The sequence below is a fragment of the Lonchura striata genome, chromosome 19, assembly GCF_046129695.1.
Source record: "Lonchura striata isolate bLonStr1 chromosome 19, bLonStr1.mat, whole genome shotgun sequence".
NCBI classification, from domain to species: domain Eukaryota; kingdom Metazoa; phylum Chordata; class Aves; order Passeriformes; family Estrildidae; genus Lonchura; species Lonchura striata.
In genome coordinates this window covers 10,792,559-10,815,736 of record NC_134621.1, presented here as the reverse complement: position 1 = coordinate 10,815,736, position 23,178 = coordinate 10,792,559, and the positions used below count along the sequence as shown (strand labels likewise).

General features: G+C 57.2%; 2 long non-coding RNA genes across 3 annotated transcripts in view; one reads left to right on the top strand and one right to left on the bottom strand.

The window, feature by feature from the left end:
• Positions 1-576: 576 nt before the first annotated feature.
• Positions 577-2,789, bottom strand: LOC116184260 (uncharacterized). The gene is made up of 2 exons (XR_004149022.2): positions 2,731-2,789; positions 577-769 (listed from the first exon to the last, which is right to left on the bottom strand). It is a non-coding gene; the product is annotated as an uncharacterized LOC116184260 (long non-coding RNA).
• Positions 2,790-5,292: 2,503 nt separating this feature from the next.
• The window catches only part of LOC110480514 (uncharacterized), a 53,415-nt gene continuing 35,529 nt past the window's right edge, over positions 5,293-23,178 (top strand). Inside the window, exons 1-2 of one of the 2 annotated variants that reach the window (XR_013340958.1) lie at positions 5,293-5,353; positions 16,081-16,541. This is a non-coding gene — a long non-coding RNA (uncharacterized LOC110480514). Of the gene's footprint in view, positions 5,354-9,445; positions 9,615-16,080; positions 16,542-23,178 lie in introns of those variants that run through there. The other variant, XR_013340957.1, reaches the window with a different exon arrangement.

The following is a 23,178-nucleotide window of genomic DNA, read 5'->3' as shown; positions in this document are numbered from 1 at the left end:
GGTCCCTCCAGACTCTTCTCTTTTCCAGGCTGAACAATCCAAAGTTTTAATTTAGTTCCAGTTATTTTTCAGGTATTTACTGCCTCTCCCTCAGTAGGTTTGTTTAGTCTTGCATGGTCAACCAGCCCTTGAACAGCTCCGTGCTCGTGTCTGTGCTGGATTCCTGGGACTGCAGCTCATGGATGAGCTCCTGCTTCCCTTTCTCCTGTTTTTTTTTTTTTACCTAAAATCCTTCATTTTCACTGTGCCACCTCAGGGGGATGTTCTCCATGTGCTTCCTCAGGAGTTGTGTGAGGTGGGAAAGGTGAAATCCCATCGGTCCCGGAAGGATTCCAACTCCACTTCTTCAACCCACGGGGTTCTTCCTAATGGGAAAAGAGGGAAAATCCCCCCCATGGGATCTGCAGCTGGCCCAGCTCCCATGTTAGTGCCTCATTTCTTGTTTTGAGGCTTTTACAGCATGCAGGTTTGTGTGAGAACGGGGGGAAAACATTCCTGGTATGGCCTTGGTTGAGATTTCTGGGACGTGTTTTTTGTGCCTCATAATCCTACCAGGGAGATCTCCAGAGCAGGAAATGGAGCCTGAAGGTTTATTTTAATATAATCTTACAAAATGCTGATGATAACTGAAAAGCTTTTGTGTCCAGGGCTGGTTCCTGGGGGGGAATTGTTTCAACCTCTGGCTGGTGCCTCTCGTGTTCCTACAGGAACAAGGGGAACGTTCCTGACCGGAGCTCCCCGCTCGTCTCACACGATCCCTCTGCTGTGCCTGGAGCAGAAACAAACCCGGCTGGAAACGGGGTGGGGGGAAGAGAACCCTGGATCTGCTCTCCTTTGGCTGCAGAATCATTTCCCTCCCATAAAATCGCCAGCGGGAGCCAAGGGAAGATGAGGTCATGGGGAAAAACACGGGTTGGGAAACAATGGAGGGAGGTGCTGGTAACGGCTGGGGTGGGGATGTCCCGCAGCCCGGGCGGCCCGGGGACCCCCAGCTCCTCCAGGGACCCCCAACCTCCATCAGAGCCCCCTTCTCTTCCAGGATCCCAACTTCACTGGGATCCCCAGTTCCCCCAGGACCTTCACCTCCACCAGGATCCCAGCTTCACTGGAACTCTCATCTCCTCCAAGATCCCCTCTCCTCCAGGATCCCACCTCTACCAAGACTCCATCTCCTCCAGGATCCCAACTCCCCTGGGATATCAGCCTGCGCTGGGCACCCCATCTCCTCCATGATCCCAGTCCTATTGAACCCCCCATCTCCTCCAGGACCCCAATCCCATGGAACCCCCCATCCCGCCATTCCAAATCCCATGGAACCCAAATCCCACCATTCCCAATCCCATGGAATTCCCCCATCCTGCCATTCCCAATGCCATGGAACCCCCATCCCGCCATTCCCAATCCCACCATTCCCAATCCCACCATTTCAAATCCCATGGAACCCCCCCATCCTGCCATTCCAAATCCCATGGAACCCAAATCCCACCATTCCCAATCCCATGGAACCCCCATCCCGCCATTCCCAATCCCACCATTCCCAATCCCACCATTCCCAATCCCATGGAACTCCCCCATCCCGCCATTCCAAATCCCATGGAACCCAAATCCCACCATTCCCAATCCCATGGAATTCCCCCATCCTGCCATTCCCAATCCCCAGTGCTGCTCCCCCAGCTCTGTGCAGGACACACCAGCAGCATTCCCAACCTTTCCTTCCCGTTTCTTTCCCAAGGTTTAGACTCCAGTGAAGGCTGGAGCATGCCAGTTCCTCCCAGCCCGCTGTGTCAGGCCAGGCTGGCAGCAGGGGCAGGAGTGAGGTTGGATTTCAAACTCCAATCACATCTCACAGCATATTTGGCTTTTTCCTTTCCTTTTCCTGGCCGTAATTTATCCCAGCTCATCTCTGCTGGTGGATGGACAAAAATCCAGGAGGATCTGCAGGTCCCTTCCCTGAATCCAGCATTGCTGGTATGTCCCTGGAGGTCAGAGAGCCCCGGGAATTTGGGGGAGATTTCCTAAATCTTGCCTTAGTGAGGATTTCACCAAATCCCCCCAGTTTTGGGTGGAGAGAAAATCCTTTGGAGAGCAGGGAGATGAATGCTGACACGGAGGAGCCCCCCGGGGCCTCCCGAGTCATTAAACAAATTAAATGTTAGCAGGAGGAGGCCCCTGTGATTGCTGTGAAACCCCCGGGGGCTCGGTAATTGCTCTGCAGCTCTGGTGGGTGGAAGAGACAAAGGGATTTGGGGGGATTTTTGGGGGATTTTGGGGATTTTTCCTCCCCTGGCGCAGCCAGCAGCAGCTCCAGCTCTTTTTTGGATCCATGGAGCGCCCAGAGATGGAGCAGGGATGGGCTGGGATGAGGTCCCTGTCCCCGGGGAGAGCTCCCAGTTCTCCCCAGTGCGCTCCAGTTCTCTGATGGAGAATTCCCAATCCACAGCCTCTGCCACCGCTCCCGCCAGGCTCCAGAGCAACATTCCAGTTTCATTGGAGATGGTTTTCCCTCTGAGAAGGTGACCAGAGCCACCTCTCCCCCCAAAAAAACAACCTGCGTGGGGTATCCCGAGCTGCCGTGGCTCCGGAGAGGTGTGAAATTCCCGAATGCCCGTTTCCAGGGAGCCTCCACGGGCACGGGAATCCTCAGCTCCGTTTTTCCCAAGCTCCCGGTGCCCGGCAGCTCTGCCTGGGACATTCCTTCGGGATACCAACCCTTGGAGCCCTTTGAATTACCATTTGATCAGGATATCCGATAATCCCAGCGGGAAACATCCCTGCAGCCGGAATGCTGCCAGCCAGGAGGGGATGATGCCCCTTCCAGAGTCAAAAAGAATCCAAAATGATTTGATTGGGATGATTTAATCCAGCCAGGCCCAGCTCCACGGTGCTGCCTAGGGAGGGGTTCCCATGGGGAAGGGGATGCACAGAACCCCGCGGGGGAGGTGGGAACTGCCCGAGGGGAGGCTGAGGTTCCTTCCCCGGTGGGGGTGGCTTCCCTCTGCTCTTTTTCCCTTTCCCTCCCCCTCTCCCCGAAGCTGTCCCAAACAAGTGCTGGTTTCTGGCACGGCCTTTCCCAGCTGCACAAAGGCTGCCTTGTGCCGCCGAGCTCCAGATGTTCCTCATCCCACAAAAACTCCAGCACCAGGTACCTGTTCCCCTGGAGCACCGGCTGGCCTGGCAGGGAGGGAGCTGCCTCCAGCAGCCCCTGGTCCCAGGAATATTGAGCTTTTTATTCCAGCTCTAATTGTGGCTCTCCCCCGGGATCATAGAGGTGTCAGGAGTTCCCTGCCCTGTGGGCCCGGGACTCCCACCCTGGGGACAAAAGCTGGGGACAGGCTGGACCCCACCCTGCCGTGGAGCAGGTGAGCCCAGGAGCTGCCCAAATCCTGCTGGGCTCTTGTCCCAGGTGACAACGATGGGACAATGGGAGACACCCTCCCAAGTGGAGGCTGAGGTTGGATATCAGGAAAAGCTTCATGGGAAGGGTTGTGCAGCCCTGGCACAGGCGGTGGAGACCCCATCCCTGCAGGGACTGAAACCCGTGTGGATGTGGCACTTGGGGACAGGGCCCGTGGTGGCATTGGCAGTGCTGAGGGAAGCTGGACTGGGTGATCTTAGGGGGCTTTTCCAACTTATTCTGTATCGGAATCTGAGCTATTGATGATTCTGAGATTGTAGAAAGTCTCTGTCTGTCAGCCCCCTGCCAAAGCAGAAGCCATCATTGGTCTGTGCTGGTTTCCAGGTTGTTTATTCTGTTTATCTCTCACATGTTCTGCTGCCCTGCCCAGCTCTGTCCTGCAGGGCAGCGTGTGGGGCTCTGCCCTCAGTGGGATGTGACAAACATTAAATACCAGAAACTCCCTGGGCTGCATTTACAAGAACGTGCCAATATCTGTCACCTACGTTGGACAGTGTGTCCCCAGCCTGAACCAACAGAAAAATGCCAACATCACAGTGAGACATGGAGGGCATGAAGGAGGAGATAAAGGACAAGGCACACCCAATTTCCTCCAGCTTGTCCCCTTTGGACCCCTCATCTAGAATCCTAAAATTTTACTTTTGCACCCGTGCCACACTTAACTATTACTTCTATCAAACACTCAGAGCTGGTAATTGATCCTGTAAGATTGAAAACTCTTTTGCATGGACAGAGATCACAGCCAGTGTCTCTGGGGTCTCTGTCCAGGGGGTTCCTGACCCCTGCCAGGGTCCCAGGGCAGCCAGAGGGAAGCTCTGGGTTCCCACAGTTCTGTAATTCCAGGGATACCTTTCTCCCCCAAATCCACATCTGGGGAAGGAGAGCAATGAAGGCACACAGGGGATGGGTATTCCATGGAAGGGGATGGTGGAGGAGCAGGTGAAGGACGTGGTGATGGCCAGTGCATCACCTGAATCCTGCTGGGGCTGGAGGAATTTTCTGATCTTTGGGATGCAGGTGGGAATCCAGGGAGCAGCTCCCCCCTCTCCTGCCGGGACAGGTCACCGCGGGGCTCTGCTGGCCGGGGACAGGGAGCGACACCTGGAAAACGCTCCCCAGCCCCGGCAGCGCCTCATCTCCTGGGAAACTCGCCGGGAGCAGGAGCAGGAATGGCTCCGGAGCAGGGATGGCTCGGGTGGGGAGCAGATCCCGCCCCACAGCGGGGCACAGAAACCCTTCTCTGTGCAGCACAAGCGCCTCTCTGTCCCCTCTGTCTTCCCTTCCCTTTAATAATCGTCCCCTTTTGTCCCCACACATTTCCCTCCGTGCCATTGTCCCCGCTGCTCCCTCAGCCCATCCCAGCCGGGAGCTGCTCCCAGCTGCTCCCACCTGTTTTTTCCACGTCCTTTTCCAGGACACCTGATGTATTTATTTTCATTGCTGGTTTGTTTTATTTATTTTTTCTTTTTTTATTTTTTTCTGTTTCTTTTTAGGGTCTGTTAAGTTGATTCCTCCTTCCCGTGCCCTGGGAGCCGCGGTTAATGAGTAACCACAGCGAGCTCCGGGGCAGCTGCCTCGCACAAACCGAGCGAGGCTTTTTTGGAGCTGCATAAGGGAGCGTTTGTTCTGCAGCCTCTCAATGGGTCCTTGTGCGGGAGGCAAGGAGTGTGGGGAGAGAAAGAGAGAGACACTAAATCACTGCCCTCCTCCTCCTCCGAGGAGAGCTCGCAGCTCAGCCCGTGTGGCTGCTGGTGCCTTTGCTCAGAGATGGGGGCTCAGTCACCTTGGTGGGCTCAGAGAATGGATTTATCTCCCCAGCCAAGCACTTTTTAGCTTCAAGGCTACTTTAAGTGGCTTAAGGATCAAACACTGAGCTCGTCCAGATGCTGGCGTGGCAGGAATTGGGATTTTGTGCGTCTCTGTCCCACTGAGGAGCAGGTTTGGCTCTGGGTGTTCATCATTTTGCCTGTTCCTTTCCCCTGCTTTGGGTTCATGGCGATTTTGGGGGGTTTATCAGATACTTGCCGTGGGGTTTGAGGCTGTGTCCCTTCCCTGGCTGATGGGGCAGGGTCTGGAAGCTCCGTGCTGTGTCCCAGGTGTCCCGTGTGACCTCGGCCGTGGCATTGAAACCTCTGTGCCCTGCTGGGCCGTGTCACCGAGCAAACAGGCGATGCTGCGTGTCTGTTCAGCCCTGCCTTCATCCTCTGGGAAGCTCCTGGAGCCTGCCCGGGATCTGGGGAGCAGGCAGAGAATTCCAGGTACTGTGTGGAACGGCTCTTCTCTCCCTGTGGTCCATAAAAAGGTTGGGAAAGAACTCCAGGACCATCGAGTCCAACCTCGGACCAAACACCCCCCTCAACCAGGCCTGATGGAGAGGAGCCACCTGTGCTCCTCTCTGAGGGATGGGCACGTCCCCAGCGCCCTGGGCAGCTCTTGCAGCGCCTGACCACTGCTGCAGGGAAGGAATTTTCCAGAACATCCACCCTGAGCCTCCCTGGCACAGCTCGAGGCTGTTTGCTGTCCCTTGTCCCGGAGCTGGTCCCACCTCACCCGCTGTGCTCAGGATCTGAGGGCTCAGAGCCCAGGGCTGGCGTGGCAGCGGATCCTCCCCAAGCTCCTGGAGCTGGGACTGCTCCGTGTTCCTGCATCCCCGGAGCACAGCGGGGCGTGGAGGGGACAGGAGTGTCCCCAAGGCTTCCCCATCCCTGCTCCAGCTCCCTCTGAGGATTCCCAGTGCTCCTTCCCAGCCCTGTGGGCCAGGCTGGGATCCAGCACCAGGCGAGAGCTAAAAACACAGAACCACATTTTCCTCCTCCTTTACAAACCTCAGCTTTGGGGCTTGGGTTTAGTTTTATTTTTCTTTTTTTCTTTTTTTAATTTGGGGATTGGCTGCAGTTTTGGGGAGAGATTTGGGCTGTTTGTGTTTTACCTGCCACAGCTCCCTGGAGCAGCAGCTCTTTATTGGCTCCCGCAGCACTTGGCACTCTCAGCACTGGAAAGAAAAAGCTTTTTGTTCCCATATTTCCATATATTTATATGGATTTAACTGAGCTGGGGAGGGTATTTGAAGGTCAGAGGACTTGCAGAGGTGACTGTGCTGGCCAGGCCCTGGGAACAGGGAACAGCCATGCTGTGGGAACTCATTCCCAGCTCACCCTTCCCTGTCTCTTTATTTTCCTAGTGCTGCCCATCACTAAACACTTTATTTTCTTGTTTCTCTGGGAAAAACCACCAGCAAATCCCATGGTGTGGATTTATGGATGTGCCATTCCCAAGCTGGGGTGGGAAAAGCAACACGGGCTGGGGCTGTGACCCCAAACTGCTCCACAGAGCGTCGGGACCAACGCGATTTCGACAGAACTGAGAGTTTTCCTGGCTCCCCCTTCCCAGGGCAGAGCTCCTGTCGCTTCCCAGAGCTTTCCCTGTTTTCCTGGAGGAGTCAACAACTCATCCTTCCTGCTTGGCAATTCCTGGCCATTGGGAGTTCTGTATCTTGGGAAGATTCTTCTGGAGAAGAGCCAGTCCATCTTCCTGGTGTTCTCCTTGGGAGCCCCAAAACCATCCCTGGAGTGAGGAACAGGACTTCCCTTCCCAGGAAAGCCCTCCTCCCTTCTCATGAAAACTCTCTTCCCTTCCCAGGAAAACTCTCTTCCCTTCCCAGCAAAACCAGGAAAACCCTTTTTCCAGGAAAATAATTTTCTCTTTCCATCAAAACCCTCTTCCCTTCCCAGGAAAACCCTTTTTCCAGAAAACCCTCTTCCCTTTCCAGCAGGACCCCTTCCCCTTTCCCCTTTCCTTGGCCCTTGCACTGAGGATTTCCTCCCTTCAAAGCTCCCCCAGATCAGCTCCAGCAGATCCAGTGGCCACGTTCCCATGTTGGATTTGATATTTGCAGGGTGGACTCCACGATCTCGGAGGTTTTTCCCAGCCTGGATAATCCTGGGATTCTGTGCTCCCCACACCACCAGGGAGCTGCAGATCCCTGGGGGATAAAGGACGATTCCAGCTGCTCCCAGTGGATTTTTCACGCCTTGGGAACATCTGGCTGCCATCCTCCCACCCCCAGGCTCTTTATCCCCTGCTCCATGGGCAATCCTGCTCCTTCCCTGCCCACCCTGCATTCCAGGGCTTTTCCCTGTGGCTCAGGAATGCGGGGCAGGAATGCTGAGCTCTCCAAGGAGCCGGGATGGGCACGGCTGGCACTCCCCACAATGCCAGCGTGTTTGCAGGGCCGGGAATGCTGCCCCACCTGGGGCTGGATCCCGTTCCGGCACAGCCAGAGCTGGGAGCATCCCAAAAATCAGCATCAGGCCCCTCTGGGAACCAGTCCTGCAGATTTCCATGGGAATTCCTTCTCCTTTGGGGGTCTCTGGGTGGTGCAGAGGGGCCTGAGCAGCACCCAGGGGCTGTCGTGGTCCCTCACACCCACCAGAGCGACACAAAAGCTGTGGCAGAGCCTTGGAGAGCTCCAGGGTTGGTTTTTTTAGGGAGATGATGTCTGACAGCTCTGTGTCCTGTGGCCTCGTGGCTCTGAAGGAAATGCCAATGAAAAAGGGAGTAAAACTTCAGAATTCAATTCCAAAAATGGAATTTTGCCTTTGGAAATCCTGGATATCCAATCCCACGGCTCTGTGAGCCCACGGGAGCCCTCTGCACACCCAGCTCAGGTGGTGCTGGGTCAGTGACACTTCCCCCTGTCCCAGGCTGCTCCAAGCCTCTTCCAACCCAGCCTTGGACACTTCCAGGGATCCAGGGGCAGGATAAGCTCCACACTTGGAGCCTTTTCCCAGCTCTTTCCTCTCCTTGAGCCCCATTCCTGCCTCTTGCCAAACAGGTTTGAATTTCCAGATCGTGGCTATGAAAACGCAGCTCAACCCCCTCCTGCACAGTGCTAAAATATGGCTTTTTCCCCTTTTTAATATCCCCTAAACGATGACCTTTTCCCTCCTTCAGCAGGCAGCCAACACAAGCACAACAATGTGATTTGTGCAGCGTTTCAGCTGTGGTTTCTTCAAGAAATTCATCTGCTCTCAAAGCAATTACGGGCAGGGAAGCATTTCCACTCCGGCTTCAGGCCCTGAAAAGCTGCCAGGAGGGATTTTTTTTTTTTCCTTCCCCTCCTCTCTCCCTCTTGCTCCCTCAGCCCCCCTTATCCTAAAAAACTTCTGTGGTTTTGCTTCAGCAGCAATTTTGGAATGGTAAATCCCAGCCTGGCGCAGGTGGGAAGGGGCTGGATCCGTGTCCCTGTCCCTGCTGCGGGGGACATTTCCCACCTGGACCGGGTTTGTGCAGGATCATCCCCCCTGAGCAGCACCTTCTGCTCCCTCCTGTCTGCCACAGCTCCTGGAGGGGACACGGGCACGGTGCCACCCCCTCCTCGTGCCCGCTGTGCCCTTCAGGACCTGCCCCACAGCATGTGGGGTTCAGGGGGAACCTGCGGGACACGGCTCCATCCCTCTGGGAGACTCTGCCAGCACCCAGGGCTTGGGAGAACGGGCCTGAAACGAGCCCCGCAGTCAACAGCACGGTTAATTGCTCATTCGTTCCTCGGATGGGTTAATAATTAAGTTAAATTAATAATTGGGAGAATAATTAAACAAAACAATAACCCATACCCGGCACGATTGAAGCGCTCGCGGTTTTGGGGTTACTCATTCACTTTAGGGCCGCTGTGGCGTCGCGCTGGCGGTGCCAGGGATGCGGCTCCAAGAATCCCTTGGAAAACCCGACTTTTCCAGGCAAAACCATCGGTTCTTCCCTCTCCTGGAGAGCGGCGGGGTCCCGGTGAGGAGCGGACCCGCTGCGACCCCCGGCTCCTCCCGAACCGCCTGCGCCGTCCCCTCCCAGCCGACGGACGGACGGACAGAGGGACAGAGGGACAGAGGGACGGACTGAAGGGCGGAGGGAGGCGGCTCCAGGCCGGGGGGAGGAACTACAAGTCCCGTGAAGCCGCGCCGCCCGCCCGCCGCCGCGGGGCTATAAAAGGGGGAATGGCCCGGCAGCCGCAGTCGGAGCATCCCTGGCTGCGGTGGCGCCGCTCCCGCTGCCCATCCCGGCGCTCCCGGGGTATTCCCGGTGGGAGCGGGCCGATATCCGGACCCCCCGAGGCTCTGCAGGAGGAGGATAAGGAGGATGCCGCTCGGCGCACCGGGGGAGCCGCAGCCCCGGGAGGCGCCGGGCGCTGCCGGCGGAGGTGGAGGTGGGTGCCCCGCTCGGCTCGGGGGTGCGGGGCTCAGCACGGGGCTCCTGCGCCCCGCGTTTGCTCCTCGGCACGGGGGGAACCGTGCTGGGCACTGCGGGTCCCCTCGGTGCCCGCACCCGCTGTGCCTTCTCCCCCCGTGCCATCCCCTTTGTGTCCCTTCCTCTGCCCGGGGTCGGGATGCTCCTGGTGGAGTTTTCCCCTTCTCTCCAAGGAAAAGCGTGTGGCCGCTGTTTTCCTTCATCGTTTGCGGGTTTTTGGGTTTATTTTTAGGGCTTTTCCCTTCCCTGCCGTGGGAATTGGTTGCCCAAAAGGCTGGCCCCGGGGCAGGTGCTCGGGCGGGGTTTGGGCAGTGGCCGCAGCCCCTCGGAGCCCGTCCCAGCGCCGGGGCGAGCGGCTGCCGATCCGCGGGCTCTGGGATGCACAAGAGCACTTTTGTGTGAATCCTGGAAAAAAAATAATATGTATATGAATGACTCCCTTCTTTTGCTGGCTACAACAAAAAGACCACACCAGTCTAGACCTGCAGCCGACAGCGCAGACAGAAATTAGCGCTGGCTGCTCCCGGGGACCCGGCGTGGCCAGGGGAACTCCAGCCCGGATCCCTCCGAACTGGAGCTGCTGGTTTTGGGGAGAGAATGTTTGAGGTTACTCTGATAGGCACCAGAGGAGGTTTTATTTGCTGGTGTTGCTCGCTGCTGGCTCGGAATTTCCTCCGAAGGCTTTGGAGGCTGCGGGAGTTGCTCAGCTCTTGCTAATTGAGACATCTTTTTATAATCACGGGCGCAGCCGCGGGGAGGGAAGTGGGGGCAGAGCGTTGGTGACTCAGGCCTTGGGAAGAGGCTGCGTTTTGCTTTGCCCGGGGTTGTACAAGGAGGGGAGATCCCAGCTGGGAAACTGGAGCAGGGCTCCCAAGGACAGCGGCCCTCTCTGCTGGCGGGCAGGTGATGCTTTCAGGACGTCAAAGTTCTCATCTCCCTGGGGAGTTGGGGAGGAGAAATCTTCCTGGTTCGCCTCAGCCCTTCAAATATGAAAGCTGAAATTTAAGGCATCGCCCTCAGGTGTGGGATCTGCCATGTGAGGGGAGCTCTGATATGGAGACAATCACTTTGTGCTCTCATTTTCCAAGGCTTTGCTGCAAAACCAGCTGGATCTGCTCTATCAAGATTTGGGTTTTTTTAAGCTTACCAGATGCCTTCCATATGCAGGTGTCCCAAATCAAAGGTTTGGGAGATATGGCATCCCTCAAAACACATTTGATGCCGTGGTCATTGCCCCGTTTGGGGCCGTGGAGAGGCAGTGGGGTCACTCTGGCTGTGGGAATATCAATCCTTTGGGAAGAGGCTCCCAGCTGAGGTGTGAAAAGAACCCCAAATCCAGATTCTTGTGGGGTCAGGAGGAGGCAAAATCCCCCCGTGGGCAGGAGTGGTGACACCTGTGTGGTGGTGTCTCCTGAGGCAGGAGGGATTTTGGGGAGGGCTGAGGTGTCTCCCGAGGAAAAAGGGATTTTGGGAATGCTGACCTGGGCAGGGGGAGCAGGCTCAGGTGCTCTGCTCTGGCCAGTCCCAGGAGCTGCAGGTGCTTCTCCTGCCCAAGGGATTTGGGAGCAGGAGTGTCCCTGCTCAGTCTGCTGAGCCAGGAATTCGGGGCTGTGGAGTCCAGCAGGATCCTCCTGCCTGCTGAGACAGGGAAGAGATCCCAAATGGGCTCATCCTGCTTCTGGGGTGTTGGCAGGACCTGGTTTGGAGGTGCTGAGCTGGAGCTGTTCCCCCTGGCTGAAGGATCCATCCCCAGATCCCTCTGGAATGGCTGGGACCTGCTGGGGGAGGTGGATTTAGTCCTGAAGGGCTGAAAAATGAGGAATAACCTGGAAAATGAGGAATGTCCCGGGGAAAGTGGATTCAGCCCTGAAGGGCTGGAAAATGAGGAATAACCTGGAAAATGAGGAATGTTCCTGGGAAAGTGGATACAGGCCTGAAGGGCTGGAAAATGAGGCATATTCTAGAAAATGAGGAATGTACTGGGAAAAGTGGATTCAGCCCTGAAGGGCTGGAAAATGAGGACTATCCTGGAATATGGGGAATGTCCTGGGGAAGGTGGGCTGGAAAATGAGCAGAGTCCCAGCAGCCTGGGACAGTGAGTGCCACACGAGCAGAGCGGTGTCACCTGTAGCGTTTGGGGGACAGCTCAGAGTTAAACGGGATTTTGGGGGGTTCAGGGGTCTCTAAGCTCAGGTGCCACCTCACCTGCACCTGGCTGGGCTGGGCTCAGGGTTGCAGGTGCAGAGAGGGCTTGGGGAATGTTGGCACCTGACTTTTTTTAGGATTGCTCTGCCTGTGACATCTGGAAGCTCCCAGCTCTGACCTGGCTCTTCCAAGGCTGAACTTCTTCCATTCCTCTCCTGCCTGGTTTAAAATCTATTCAATCCAGCAGCATCCCTTCTCCCTGGTGATTTTTAACAGCAGCTGGCTTTGATCTGGACAGTTTTGGACTCGAGCTCCTCCATCTGGGAATTCTACTGGATAAGGAATGATCCTTAAATTTTCGGAGATCAAAAGATTTGGGCCACAGCCGCCCCCCAGACTGCGGGGGGACCATGGCAGGAGCACAATGCGGCTTCCTGGGGGGTTTGGGGGTTGTTTGAAGTTTGAACAGAAAAGTGAAGCAACAAAAGCGAGGGCGAGGGGAGCCCGGGGCTCTGCCAGCGCCCGGAGCTGCCTCACAGAGTGCGGCCTTGTCCAGCCGGGCTGCTTCCACCAGCCAAGACGGGTTTAGAACTGAACTGAGGGGGCAGGAAAGTGCCCCGTGTTGGTGTGAACACGGCGTGGAAGGGCTTTTATGAAATAATAAACGCCGCTCCTTTCCGCGGGAGGCTCTCGGGGCGGGATCAGGCTTTGCTGCCTCACGCCTCGCTGCGCCTCTGCTGCTCCCGGCCCGATTCCAGCCCTCCAAGGCTCCCCCTTTCCCCATTTTTTGGAGTTTTCCCTCCTCTTTGGCAGCACTGGGATTGCAGGGAGCGATGGGGTGCAAAGGGCTGCGTGCTGCCCTGCCCTCAGGAGGGAACATTTTTCCCATTCAATCTCCTGCTCCTCCTGCCAAGCCGCAGATGTTTTTTTTTTTTGAGGGCTAAAACCTAAGCCTTTAAATAAATGTGTTTGATCCCTGGGTGGTTGTGCAGCTTTGCTGAGGGGAAAAAAAAAAAAAAAAAAATCAATCTCGGAATGGGTTTTGTGTGGGGGAGTGAACGTGGTCTGCTCGGGTTGCTCCTAAAGCTGATTCCTCCGGGGTTTTATTCCTGCTTTTTCTGCCTGGCAGGGGATCAGAGCTGCAGGAAAACCTCCCGGGGGCTCTGCTGGGTAAAGCTCAGCCTAAGGCAGCCTTGAGCCTTGCTGGGGACAGGCCTGGGTCAGCAGGGCCAGAGGGGTTTTGAGCTGTGCAGGAGCTCCAGGCTGGCTCCGAGGGTCTGCCCTGCACTCCTGCATCCCTTGGATTCTCCTGGATCCTCTAGACCCCTCTGGGCTCCTGGATCTCTTGGATTCTCCTGGATCCTCTGGACCCCGCCGGGCTCCTGCATCTCTTGGATTCTCCTGGATCCTCTGGGCTCCTGGATCTCTTGGATTCTCCTGGATCCTCTGGGCTCCTGGATCTCTTGGATTCTCCTGGATCCTCTGGACCCTGCTGGGCTCCTGGATCTCCTGGATCCTCTGGACCTCTCTGGGCTCCTGGATCTCTTGGATTCTCCTGCATCCTCTGGGCTCCTGGATCTCTTGGATTCTCCTGGATCCTCTGGACCCCGCTGGGCTCCTGCATCTCTTGGATTCTCCTGGATCCTCTGGGCTCCTGGGTCTCTTGGATTCTACTGGATCCTCTGGACCCCGCTGGGCTCCTGGATCTCTTGGCTTCTCCTGGATCTTCTGGACCCCGCTGGGCTCCTGCATCTCTTGGATTCTCCTGGATCCTCTGGACTCCTGGATCTCTTGGATTCTCCTGGTCTCTGCTGGGCTCCTGGTTCTCCCTGGGGTCGGCTGGAGAAGCTGCTCTGGTGTCACGCTGTCCCCAGTCTGGGGTGGCTGTGGCGTCACTGCTGCCACTGGAGCTGCTTCAGCTCCTGCTGCTGCTCCTTTAGCTGTGCTCTCAGGCCAAAGCGTGAGGGTTTTGGGAAGTTTTGCCTAAGTTTGTAAGAGAAAAGATGTTTTTGGGGTGCGGGGTCCTGCTGGCAGGCATGAGGTTAGGATATTAGGAAAAAGTTTTTCACGGAAAGAGTGATAAAGTTCTGGAATGGTCTGGGCAGGTGGTGCAGTCACCACCCCTGGGTGTGTTTAACAAAGCCTGGATGTGGCTCTGGGTGCCAGGGTTTGGTTGGGGTGTTTGGGCTGGGCTGGACTCAATGATATTGAAGGTCTCTTCCAACCTGGTGATTCTGTGAATTGTGGGGTGGCAGCTCAGGGGGTTCCTGTGATGCTGTCCCTGCCCATCCTCATTCCCTGCAGACAAACTCAGGGCTGGCACTGCCCCAGTGCCAGGAAAGGTGACCCTGGAGGGACAGGAGCTGCTGCCAGCGCTGGCACCTGGGCTGCCAGTGACACCAACAGGCAGGTGCCTGTCCCTGAGGCTGGAACTGCAGGAATTGCAGCTGACAGGAGTGTCCCTGCAATTCTAGAGCCTGGAGAGCAGGTCCCTTCCCTGCTGGGGGTGGGGTGGGATGAGCTCCAGGAGGTTTCCTCACAGCCAGCTCTTCCCTGGGCTTGGCTTGGTTCTTGTTCCAGCATTTCCTGAGCACCTGGATGGAATGAGGGATCCTCTGGGCTCTGTTTGGGGTTCTGGGGATGCTGCACGGCAGCCCCTGGGGTGGGTGGGGGCAGGAGGGTCCTGCTTGGCTGGGCTTGGGGGGGACCCGGCCACCAGTGGCCCTGGGAGGGAGTGGGAGGTGAATCCATCACCCCGGCGGGGGTTGGGATCTGTGGTGGAGCCAGGCTGGAGGTGAAGCTGCCCAGCCAGAGCTGAGCCCCTCTTCCTGGGCTGTGTGAGGTGAGGGTGTGCAGAAAACTCCCTGTGCGCTGGGGAGGAGGAGCTGCTCGCCTGGCAGGGCCCTTTCCAGCTGTTTTCCATGGAAATGCCATCCTCTGGCTGCAGGGATCCGGGCTGTGTCCCTGGGGACAGCGGTTCCTGCAGCCCTGGCACGATGGTGGCATCTGTGGGTGTTTAATCCCTGTTCCTGGGACAGTCCCGTTTTCCTGTGGCGGCAGAAGGACCTGGAGGCAGGAAAAGGTGGCTCGTGGAAGTGGCACCTGGCTGTGGGAGGGAGGACAAGGACATCTCTGGCTGGCAGGGTCCGGCTGTCCTCTCCATAAAGTGACCCTCGTGCCACCCCTGTGCTTGTCCCAGTGGGATCTGTGGGATGTGCCCAGCCCGGGGCTCGGAGGGGGAGGAGGGAGAAGCTTCCCAGCCCAGCAGCCTGGATGGGGAATAATGCTCCCCTTTTTATGGCTTCTTCGATTGTTCCTGAAAATCCTTTTTAAAAGGAGGAAAGTTCCTTCCTTCCTTTCAGCTCCCGGTATCTTGAAGAATTCGCTCCATTGTGAGGCCAGGACAGAGACCCTTCTATGAGGGCTCTCCTCGAGCCCCCCTCCCACCCCATCCCAACAAGCCCCCATTCTCCTCTGAAGAGGGTCCCTCTGTCTAACGCCAAGTAACTCTTAAGGGTAGCATTTATCCCGGGGCACTCAGCTCACAAAGAGTGCTGGAGTGTCAAATAAACTCCCCGCAGGCTGCAAAGAGCAGAGGAAGAAAACACAAAACCCCCTTTCTTTCCACCCCTGCGGGGAAACAAATACGGACTTTGTGCCGGCGGCAGCGGCGCCCTAACGAGCCCGAGCGGGGCTGCTGCGAGCCCGGGTGGCCCCGTGAGGGGCTCCGGGGGGACCTGGCACACGGCAGAGGCTCCAACCCCCCCAAAATCTGCTGCCTGTCCCCGCTGCTGCTGTGCTGGGGTTGTCACCAGAGGTAAGGGACAGCCGCATCCTCTGTGCCCTGCCCAGAGCATCCTCGGAGGGCTCAGCTCCTGTTCCTGATGGGAATTCAGCTTGGGAATGGTCACCTCTGGGTGTTTGCCGTGGTTCCTGCGAGGAATCGCTCCCGGGCTCTTTTCCCTGCGTGGATTCAAGCAGGAATCCGTGTGCCAGGAGCCATGGGACGGGTCCTGGGCGAGGAGGTGGCCAGTGCTCCCTGGGCCGTGGCCACCAGCACGGCCAGCGCCTCTGCTCGGCAGCAGCAGCAGGGAAATCCAGCTGGCTCCCGGAGTTTGGCACCGTTTGGGTGCCAAGTTTGGGCATCTCTTGCAGCTCCGCTCTGTGGGATGTGCCCGGGTGCCCCGAGCAGAGCAAGGACTGGACACAAGGTCGTGCTGCGGTGACCGAGGTCACTCCTGTCCCTCCTGTCCCTCATCCTGACCTCTGCTTCTCCACAGGTTTCGACATTCCTGCGGGGACAGCTCCCGTCGGCCCCAGGAGCTGCTGGAACCTCCTTGTGCCAGCGCTGGGGACACCAGGACAGGAGTGGCACTTGTCCCCTCTGCCGGGGAAAGGCTCCCGAGCCAGGGTTTGGCCCTGGCTGGTTCCTCTGCGCTGGGATCCCGAGCCCCGAGCCTCGCCTGGCGTTTGGATGCTCCCTTCTGTCTGCAGCTGGGAATGGCACGGCCGTGCCTCCTGCTGCTCCCAGATCCCGTGGATTTACTGCTGTTGGCACCGTCCTGCTGGGACGGCCTCTGGCTCCAGCACAGGGAATCTCCCGAGGGACAGATGGGGAAAAGCAGCACTTGCTACAGCCTGAGGCTACAATTCCCTCTTTTCCTGGGCTACTCCGAGCATCCTGGCTCTGCAGGAGGAAGGATTCAATGCACTCCTGGAGGACAAATCCTGCTGCTCTAATGTGAGTCAAGAACGTGTATTTCCTAATTTTTTTTTTTTTTAAAGCACCTTCCTGTTGGACTTCTTGGAAAATATTTTCCCTGTCTTGAGGAAAAAAAATGCCCAATCCAGGGAGCTGCTGTGAGGGAATGAGGGAGTAGACAGGTTTGTTCTGACAGCTGGACCAGCTGCTTTAATCAAGACATGAATTTTTCCATGCCATTCCAGCTTGAAATCCCCAGTAGGAGTTTCCTTCCTGGAGTTTTATTGCAGAGTAATGGATAAAAGGCTAAAGGCTGCAGCCTCCCAGGAGGTTTTCCTTCCTTTCCCTCAGGAGGGGAATCCTGATGGTTTTCCACTCTCCTAGGCCAGTGGTGGCTGCAGGGGGGACTGGGGTTACTGGGGACAACATGTGGCTTGTCCTGAGGGGCTCCTGGAGCCCCAGAGGAGGAGCTGGAAGGTTCCCTTTGGAAGGGAGAATGCTGTGAACCTCCTTGGGATGGAAAATCCATTTTCCTGCTAGAAAATGATGCCAGACTTTGGACTTTGAGGGGACTTGTGCTGGTGTTGTGATCTGGGTGTGCCTGAGGGGCTGCTGGGGGACTGAGGGTGTTTGGCCTGGGCGAGGGAGGGTGGAGTGGGATTTCTTGGGTGGGGAATGAGCTGCTGCTGAGCAGAATTCCAGGAGGGTCTGGTGTTCGCTCTTCCCAGAGGGGGCAGATGAGAGCCTGGAGCTCTGAGTGGCTGGAGCAGCTCTTGGTTTCAGTCTTCAAGCACTGCAGCATCTGTTTGAACTCAGCAGAGGCAGTTCTTTCTCCTCTCAGTCACCTCCTGAGTGGTGCTGGTGCAGCTCAGACTCTCCCCAGTGCCTTGGGACTTGTGGTCTCCCCTGATGATCCCATGGACTGTGGTCTCCCCCCGATGATCCCATGGGTTGTGGCTGTCCCCTGATCCTGATGATCCCATAGACTGTGGCTTTTCCCCAATGATCCCATGGACTGTGGTGCTCTCCCTGATGATCCCATGGGGGTTGTGTTTTTTTTTCCTGGATGATCCCATGGGTTGTGGCTGTCCCCTGATCCTGATGATCCCATGGGGGTTGTGGTTTTCCCCCTGATGATCCCAGGATTGTGGCTTTCCCCTCTGATGATCCATGGGTTGTGGTTTTTTTCCTGGATGATCCCATGGGGGTTGTGGTTTTCCCCCTGATGATCCCATGGGTTGTGGCTCTCCCCTGGTGATCCCATGAACGTACCAAGCCCTTGACCTCATCCCTTTCCAGCAGGAGTCTCCCTGTGCTCTCCCTGCCTCTGGAGCACAGGGAAGAGGAGGAGGGATGAGATTTGTGCCCGTGGTCTTGCTGTAGTTCCACGTTTTCCAGCTGGGCTCTTTGGGCTGAGTTAGGCAGAGATTTTGTTGCTGCACTGGTGTAAAACAGCCCAGCCCTCGCTGGCTCCTCTGTGAGGTGAGGCCGGCTGATAGTGGGGTTTGCTTTGGGTTTTTTGCATTTTTCCCCTTTTTTTGAGGGGTATCCTGTGGTTTCTGGGTCTGTGATGCAGATGTTGGTGCTTGTGGGGACTGAGTCCTGTCGTGGTGCTGCGCTTCTTCCGGGAATGGTTTAGATTTTGGATCTTAAAGTTTATCTTGTACCAAAGACACCTTCCTTAGCACAGGTTCCTGTCCGGGCTGGCCTTGCAGTCCTGCAGGAAGGATGGATCCACCTGCAGAGCCCCTCACCTGGAGCTGCAGGCCAGATCTTGATCAGGATCTTCAGCAGCCCCTTTCCAAACCCTGGCTGGGAAATCTTCCTTGTCCCAGGCACTTTATCACCATCAGTTACTCAGATCCAGAGCAGGGTCTGTCCCTGAGGGATGCTCCAGGGAAGCCCAGGGTGGCTGGGGGCAGGTGAGGTTTGGGCTCAGGGAATCCCACCTTGTCCTGGTTTGAAAAGCAAAACCAGTGAGAGGCTCTAAGTCAGAAATACAAATTATTAGAAAAAAGGGAACAAAGAACCAAATACATACAATGGCACAAAAGAAGAACCACTGACAGAGTCAGAGACACAACCTGACACTCGCTGGCTGGGGCGGTGGTAGCAGATATGGCTCTGTCCAAGCAGTGCTCCTGCAGACTGATGGAGTTTCCCTCTGGAGATCCAGTGCAGAGAAGGTCTCAGCTGTTCCCCTTGGAAGAGGGGATTTATTTGCTGTCTGCAGAACCCCGCTGATATCCTTGATGGCATCTTTGGCTCCTCCCTCTGGGCGGAGCCTCTCACAATAGAACGCTGTGATCTTATCAGCCATGTGGCTAAAAGAACAGGTCCCCTGGAGGGACTTATCCCTGAGTCCCGAGATAAGGAAAGAAAGGGATTGCAGCTCCAGGTGGTGATGGAATGCACCCCAATATCATAACCTAGGACCAGCAGAAAGTTTTAGGGACTCCCTGACGCTGCTCAGCCCATGGAATCACAGAATCATTCCGGCTGGAAAAGCCCTCAAAGGTCAGGGAGTCCGAGGCCACCACCGACCCACGTTGCAAGTGGCACAGATTCCCTTTGGAAGGGATTTCCCATGGATCCACCTGGGAGCACATCCCAGGTGCGGGATGCTGGATACCGGTGGGGGGATTGGGGGCACAGCCTGGGTGGGAAAGGTGGGGTTCCGGGGGGCTTCCAGTGGGATCCTGGGGGGGTTCCAGCAGGATCCCGGTGGTGTCCTAGAGAGTGTCCCGGTAGGGTCCCGGCAGGGTTCCAGCGGGATCCCGGTAGGATCCCAGAGGTGTCCTGGGGGGATCCCAGTGGTGTCCCAGCGGGATCCCGGGGGGATTCTGGCAGTGTCCCGGCAGGATCCCGGCGGTGTCCCGGGGGGGATCCCGGCGGTGTCCCGGGGGGGATCCCGGCAGGATCCCGGCGGTGTCCCGGGGGGGATCCCGGCAGGATTCCAGCGGTGTCCCTGGGGGGATCCCGGCGGTGTCCCGGGGGGGATCCCGGCAGGATCCCGGCGGTGTCCCGGGGGGGATCCCGGCAGGATCCCGGCGGTGTCCCGGGGGGGATCCCGGCAGGATCCCGGCGGTGTCCCGGGGGGGATCCCGGCAGGATCCCGGCGGTGTCCCGGGGGGGATTCCAGCGGGATTCCAGCGGGATCCCGGCGGGATCGGGGCTCTCTCCCGGGCTCGCGCCGCCCCCTGGCGGCAGCAGCGCCTGCAGTGCCCGGCGGGCCCCGCAGGGGGCGCGGGATTCCCTGGGATCGCCGGGAATGGGATGGGATTGGATGGGATGGGACCTCAAATCCCATCCAGTGCCACCCCTGCCGCGAGACGGACACATTCCGCTGTCCCATGCTGCTCCAAGCCCCGTCCAACCTGGCTTTGGCCACTGCCAGGGATGGGGCAGCCAAGAATTCCTTCCCTGTATCCCGTCTATCCCTGCCCTCTGGCAATGGGAAGCCATTCCCTGTGTCTTGCCACTCCATCCCTTGTCCAAATCCCCTCATCAGCTCCTCTGGAGCTTCTTCAGGCACTGGAAGGGGTTTTAAATTTTCCCCGGAGACTGAACATTCCCAGCTTTCCCAGCCTGGCTCTGGAGCAGAGATGCTCCAGCCCTGGAAAAAAGATGTAAAAAAACTCATGGAGCGACCAATATCTTTGGGAGCAGCAGTAAAGCACCGCAGGGCTGCTCCAGACGAGGCGGGATACTGGAGAAAACCCATCCAGGGGGTGTTGGCTGTGTCGGAAGCCGCACGGGAGGGGACAGCGGCTTCCAGCGAAGCCACGGGCGCTGCTGGAGCCGCGTCCCGCGGCCGCTGGATGGCAGCGGAGCTCCGCGGCATTCCCGGTCTGCGGAATTCCCGATCTGCGGCATTCCTGCTCCCGGGGCTGTATCCATCTCCCACATCCATCCCCTGCTCCCGGCTCTGCATCCATCCCCCCGCATCCATCCCCCCGTATCCATCCCTTGCTCCTGGCTCTGTATCCATCTCCCACATCCATCCCCCCTCATCCATCTCCTGCTCCCGGCTCTGTATCCATCCCCTGCTCCTGGCTCTGTATCCATTCCCCCTCATCCATCTCCTGCTCCCGGCTCTGTATCCATCCCCTGCTCCTGGCTCTGCATCCATCCCCCCGCATCCATCCCCCCGTATCCATCCCTTGCTCCTGGCTCTGTATCCATTCCCCCTCATCCATCTCCTGCTCCTGCTCTGTATCCATCTCCTGCTCTGTATCCATCTCCCACATCCATCCCCCCTCATCCATCCCCCGCTCCTGCTCCGCTGGTGGCTCCCACCCTGCGGGGGCACCGTGGGTTCCCGTGGGTGCTGCTTCCCGGGAAGGGCAATTCCCAACCTCCCAGGATGCCCATGGAAGCACAGACTCCAAACCCGAGGAGTTATCCTGGAGCTGGATTTGTTCCTTGTGAGTTACTTCCAGCTCTGGGTATTCCAGGATTCTGGAGAAGCCCAGTCGGGTTCTTGACTGCCCAGAGCAGAGTGCTGAGGGAATGAGGATGAGGAGGGAGCAGATCTGAGGTGACAAATGTGACTTTTAGGGATCTGCCTTTAGCCAGAAACCTGTGGCACTTGGGAAAACCTTAAACTTGGTCTGGAATGCTGCTGATCCGTGAACGTGGGGCTTGGGGAGCGTTCACAGGAGCAGGAGGACACTGGGTGAGGTTTGCTGGGGATGTCTCCAGCATTCCTGGGATGGCTCAACGTGCTCCCTTCTCCCAGAGAAAAGCTTGGAAAGCTGCTCTGCCTCTCGCTGTCCCTCCCTTGCCCAGCTCCCCGGGGAGAAGAGGGACCAGGAGCTGGGGCTGCCTCTGCTTCCACACGGCTGCGGCTGCAGTGGGTGAATTACTGCGGGATAATCCCGCCTCTCTGGCTGCCTTGGAAGCTCTTCCCGAGCGGTCCCAGGCTCCTGGGCTGGCACTTCCCGAGCTGAAAAGATTTCTGAAAGGTTTCCCTGTCCGGGCTCCTCCCGAGCTGCAGCCAAGGGCGAATTCCAGCGGCGATACCAGCCCCGGGCTGGGTTTCCATGGTGAAGGCATTTGGGGTTTGCTCTGAAAAGCTGGGTTTTTGGGAAGTTTTTAGCCGGGAATGGCACATTTTGTCCATCCCCGGGCTGCTCCCTGCAGGGGAAGAGCTTTGAAAGGGCCCTGAGAGCCTTGGGGACAGCCTGAGCTCGGTTCTCACACTGCTCTGCACTCCAGGAGTCCCCTCTGGCCCTGGGATGCTGGGATTTGTCCTGGGATCTGCTTTTCCTCACCCAGAAACTGTTCCAGCTCCTTCCCCGGCTCCTTCCCCGGCTCCTCCTGCTGTTACAGCCCACACTAAACCCGATTTATTTAATTTTCCGAGGTGCTGCTTCAGGCTCTCCCGTGTGAAAACCAAAGGAAAATGTTGACCCAGGGATTTTGCATCTGAGGAGTTGCAAGTTGCACCTCTGAGTAAATGAAGTTTGTGTGACCTCATCCCCTCCCAGCCTCGTGTGTGTCCCTGGGAGGCAAAAATCTGCTTTAAAACTTAATTTAGGTTTCCCAAGTATTGCTCACCTGCCTTTCTAACAGCAAGGAGTTTTTGAGGTGATATTTTTGCCCTTCCTGGGCTGCATCTGCCCAGCCAGGACATTTCCAGTGCCCTGGGAGCTGTGCTGCGCCCTTGGCCTCTGGAATGCTCTTTTCATTGATATTTTCTGGGAACAAAAAATGCCGGCTTTGTATCCACTGCCCCTTTCTTTGCCCACGCAGAAGGGGAGGGAGGAAAAAAAAACGACTCAAATATTTTCTTGTAACAAAAGGCTGCGGGTGAATCTGGATCAGCCTCTCTGCTCCGTTTCAGGCCAAATCTCCAGGGTTTTCAGCGGAGAAATTAAAACACTGGAGCTTTCTCTTTTCTCCCGCAGAACAAACAGGAGCGGTTCCCACTTCCTCCCGCTCATAAACAAAACCAGCCCGACGTCTCCAGGAGAAACCCTGCCAGGAGACTTTCCTTCCTAATTGTTTGATATTTTTTCAGCTCTGATTAGTATTCGGGAGTGCCTGGCACACGGGCTGCGAGTTTCAGGAGCAGGCTCCGAGCAAATCCTTCCCTCTGCTTCCATCCCCTCCTGTCCGTGCCCCTTCACCTTCTTCTCCCTCCCTCCCTCTCCCTTTTGCTTTGTTTCCCTGTCCTCCTTCCCAGGCTGGTGGTGGCTTTTGGCCACCAAATGCGTGGCAGGGGGTTGGAACTGGGTGATCCCTTCCAAGCCAAACCATTCCGTGATCCTGTGAAACTCCTGCTTTTCCCTTGGAAGCCTTGCTGCCCTTGCAGGAGCTGCCCCAAGGCTCTCCAGGCTTTTCTTGCCCTGCTCTGCTGCAGTTCCTTTGCTTCCAGGCTTTTCCCTGCCCTTGGGAAGGAGCCTGGCCTGGCCGCAGTGGGTTTTCCATGAGGATCAGATTTGGGAATGCTTTAAAGCAATAAAGGGTGCAGGGGATGGCTCTGGGACGGAATTTGTCCCTCACAGGGAGGTCTCCTCCTTCTGTCTCCGTTAAATCTGTGGAAAGATGGGATCCTGGGAGTCCTGCTGGTGCTTGGCTCTGCGGTGGGACCGTGGCTCAGCCGAGTCCCTGGGGAAGCAGCCACTTGTTTGTCCCACCTCCAGCATCCTTCCCAGGAGCTGCTGCCCGG